At 44.0% G+C, this 4,578-nt stretch overlaps 1 pseudogene; it reads left to right on the forward strand.

Moving 5' to 3' along the window:
- Positions 1 to 1,016: 1,016 nt before the first annotated feature.
- On the forward strand, positions 1,017 to 2,351 carry LOC110285936 (annotated as a pseudogene).
- The last annotated feature ends 2,227 nt before the right edge of the window (positions 2,352 to 4,578 follow it).

A 4,578-nucleotide genomic window follows, 5' to 3' on the forward strand; every position in this document is an offset into this window, starting at 1 on the left:
TGGTTGTGAGCCACCATGTGGTTGCTGGGATTTGAACTCTGGACCTTCGGAAGAGCAGTCGGGTGCTCTTACCCACTGAGCCATCTCACCAGCCCCTTGAACGTATTTCTTAAATGCCTAGGCTTGGTATCTGAAGGAAACTCCTGAGTCTTTTTGTAGTGATCTAGTGTCTCGGTCACTTTTTATTCCTGGGACAAAATATCTGACTGACTATTTAAGGGAAAAAAAGGCTTGTTTAGCTCACAGTTTCCAGGTTTCAGTCCATGGTCTCCTGACTCCACTGCTCCAGGGCTCATACATTGTGAGGTGGAACCGCATGGCAGGAAAGATGTGGTAGAAAACTAAAAGGTCTCTCTCCTTGTAACGGGCATGAGAGAGAGAGGGAAAGGAGGGGAGAGAAGGATCAGAATAAGATATTCTCTTCAAGGGTAAACTCCAAGCAACCCACTTTCTCCAGCTAGGCTCCATGACCAGTTTTCACAACCTCCCAGTCATGTTTCAAATTAAGAGTCTGCCAATGGACTGATTCATAGATTACTTTTGAAACTCAGACCCAGTCACTTCTCAGTAGGGCTACCAGCCGGGGACCAGGCTTTGCTTTCAATATATAAGCCTTTCAGAGGATACTCTAAATCTAAATCATAATGTATAGGAACTGTAGTAAAGGACATGGCATATTTGAAGAAGAGTCAAATAGTGAATCTAGAACTTAAAAATAATATATTTGATAGGCTTTGTAAAAGATTACACATGGTTGAGGAGAAAATGAGTGAAATGAAAGATATGCAAATGGAAAAGCTCTAGAATGATGGATAGAGAAACTGAAAGACAGAAAACCATGAAAAAAATAATAAACCAGAGAAAATGGTGAGTAAATCTAATGACGCATGTGTGTTTGGAATTCCAGAAGTTAAAAGGAGAGAGTGTGGAGCAGAAGTGAGTTTTAAGAAGTGAAGGTGAGGGGTCGCTTTGATGGATGCACTTCTGGCGGTGGCGACTTGGACTACTGAAGGAAGATGGGTCAAAGTTAGAATGGTGGCCATGGTCCTGGGGGTGGCAAGAAGGATGACAAGGACAAGAAAAAGGAATATGAACCTCCTGTCCCAACTAGAGTGGGGATAAAGAAGAAGAAAACGAAGGGACCAGCTGCTGCCAGCAAACTGCCACTGGTAACACCTCACACCCAGTGCCACCTGAAATTACAGAAGCTAGAGAGAATAAAAGACTATCTTCTCACAGAGGAGGAATTCATTAGAAATCAGGAACAGATGAAACCGTTAGAAGAAAAGCAAGAGGAGGAAAGATCAGGAGGAAAGTGGATGATCTCAGGGGGACCCCCATGTCTGTAGGAACCTTGGAAGAGATTATTGATGATAATCACGCCATTGTGTCCACATCTGTGGGCTCAGAACACTACAGTCAGCATCCTGTCATCTGTAGACAAGGATCTGCTGGAACCAGGCTGTTCAGTCCTGTTCAACCACAAGGTGCACGCTGTGATAGGGGTGCTAATGGATGACATGGATCCCCTCATCACGGTGATGAAGGTGGAAAAGGCCCCCCCCCCAGGAAACCTACGCAGATATTGGGGGACTGGACAACCAGATCCAAGAAATTAAGGAGTCTGTGGAGCTCCCACTTACCCATCCTAAGTATTACGAAGAGATGGGGATAAAGCCCCCTAAGGGGGTCATTCTCTACGGTCCCCCAGGAACAGGTAAAACTCTATTGACAAAGCAGTAGTGAACCAGACTTCAGCCATTCTCTAGCGAGTGGTTGGCTCAGAGCTTATCCAGCATTATGTAGGTGACGCGGCCCAAACTTGTCCGGGAGCTCTTCCGGGTTGCTGAGGAGCACACACCGTCCATCGTGTTCATTGATGAGATCGACACCATTGGAACCAAAAGATATGATTCAAATTCTGGAGGTGAGAGAGAAATTCGACGAACAATGTTGGAACTATTGAACCAGTTGGATGGATTTGATTCGAGGGGAGATGTAAAAGTTTTCATGGCGACAAACCAAATAGAAACTTTGGATCCAGCACTTATCAGACCAGACCACATTGACAGAAAGATCGAGTTCCCCCTGCCTGATGAGAAGACCAAGAAGCGTATGTTCCAGATTCACACCAGCAGGATGACACTGGCTGATGATGTAACCTTGGATTGACTTGATCATGGCAAAGGATGACCTCTCTGGGGCCAACATCAAGGCAATCTGTACAGAAGCTGGCTTGATGGCCTTACAGGGACGCAGAATGAAAGTAACAAATGAAAACTACAAAAAAATCTAAAGAGAATGTTCTTCATAAAAAACAAGAAGGCACCCCTGAGGGGTTCTATCTCTAGTGACCCACAGTCGTCTTCAGGGATGGGAGCTGCCCCCAGGAGCCCATTCTCCAGTTCAGTTTTGCCAGTAGAAAGCCAGTATCGTGGAGGACGCTGTGCCTCCATCTGTTGTTAGTAATTGTGTCGTGCTGCTCTCTAGTCCCAATAAAGGACTGTCCTGGTTTGCTTTCTAAAAAAAAAAGGGGGGGGGTGAAAATGAAGGATTTTTCTAAGCTGGTAAAATCATCAAAACATAGACTCAACATCAAACAGATAATGTACCTGGAATATTTCACACAAAACAGCTAGGAACCCTTCAGCTACAGAAGCATTGTTGGTTCTCATCAAAGGAATGAGAAGACTTCCACTTCTCAGAAGAGGTGATGAGGGCTTTCTAAACAAGAGCAACGGAAGGAAGAAGACACAGGAACAGTACCTTTAAGATGCTGAGGGAAAATATGGCACATGCTATGATAAACCCTGGAAGATATCATTTAAGAATGAGATCAATGCCACACACCTTTGATGCTAGCACTTCTGGAAGCAGATGTAAGTGAGAGGTAGAGGCAAGTGGATCTATGAGTTCAAGCCCAGTTTGGTCTACAGAGCAAGTTCCAGGACAGCCAGGCCTACATAGAGAAATCCTACCAGAGANAGAAAGAAAGAAAGGAAGGAAGGAAAAGAATGAGACCAAAAAGTTTTTAAAAATGAATCACTACTATTCCAAAAATGAATCACAAAAAGTTATTTAGGCAAAACGGACTCTTAAAAGAGCTTCCCTTCACTTACTTACTTAGTCAGGGGGATGCACATGGGTGCATGTGTGGAGGTCAGAGAGACTAGTTTTCAGGGATTGGTCCTCTCCTCCCATCATATGGATGCTGGGGATTGAACCCAGGTCACTGGCAGGATTGAACTGCTGAGCCATCTCCCCAGACCTCAGATGTAGTCTTGACATAGATCCCAAGATGTAGAAATAAGGACAGGCAAAAGGACAAATGTATGGTAAATTTTGGTAGTTTCTGTATAAAATGAGTATATTAAGGGAAGTTTAAAATATAGAGTTTCGAATACATTATCATGACATAGCATTATGGAGGGAGGATTAAGAAGAGCTTAACTCGGTGGAAATATGGAACTACCCCTTGGTCAGTGAAGGACGCCTGTTAAATCTCTAAATGTTGTCATCTTAAAGCAATGTCCTCCTTACTGATTCAGTTAGGAAGCAGGGCCTCTGGGAGCAGTTGTGAAGACAGAGCTGCCCCATGGGACCATTGTCCTTATAGAAGTGGCTCAGAAGAAGACTCCTGTCCCTTCTGTCACGTGAGGACATAGCAAGAAGGTGCTACAAATTAGGAAGCAAAGGCAAAGAAGAAATGATCGACTGTCACTTTGACCTTGGCTTTAGCCTCCAGGACACGAGAAACAAATCTGCTTAGGATGTGGGTCTTGTGATGTTTTGTTATGGCATCTTGATTTATACCAAGACACCACAGTATCCCTTCCCCGACCCAAATCAATAGATGTGTATGTTTCTTCTAAACTGATAATGGAACAGGTGATGTAATAAAACAATGTATGATTAATCAAAAAAAAAAAAAGACAAGAAGGCAGACAAAAGGCATACAAATCAAATAGAACAACCCAGAAAACAACCCATAAAGTGACCTCTTTAAACTTGGCAACTTCATGAACATAAACGGAAGAAGAATCCAGCTAAAAGGCAGAAACATGGCTGGGGAGATGGCTGAGTCAGCCAAGTGTTAGCCCTGCAAGCATGAAGTCCAATCCCTGTGGAAAGAGCCAGGCACCTGGTGCACTGTGATTCCAGAGATGGCGTGGTACGAAGTGGATCCCTAGAGTCCCACTGGACAGCTGGGTGGCTTTGCCAAACCTTCACCATGGGACTAGTCAAGCAGCAGATTAACTTAATCGCCGTTAGTAGTGTGACATCGGCTTTCTCTGTCACAGATACCAAGAGGAAGGAGGATGATGAACACGGAAGCAATGGAAGCTAGCGTCACATCTCAGGAGGGCTTTTTAGGCTACAGCCACCCATCAAGTCCAAGTGGCAAAGATTTCATCTTTAGAATAAAAACTCTGAAGAAATCAAAATAAATTCTCTTTATGGAGTGTTCCCTCTCTAACTGTGCCACGTTAGACCTTAAACATCCCAAGCCTGAGATTGCTCAGTGGCGTGTTTTTGTTTTGAAGTTGAGAAAAGCCAAATTCTTTCTTGTGATTTGAT

The sequence above is a fragment of the Mus caroli genome, chromosome 19 (assembly GCF_900094665.2).
Source record: "Mus caroli chromosome 19, CAROLI_EIJ_v1.1, whole genome shotgun sequence".
NCBI lineage: Eukaryota > Metazoa > Chordata > Mammalia > Rodentia > Muridae > Mus > Mus caroli.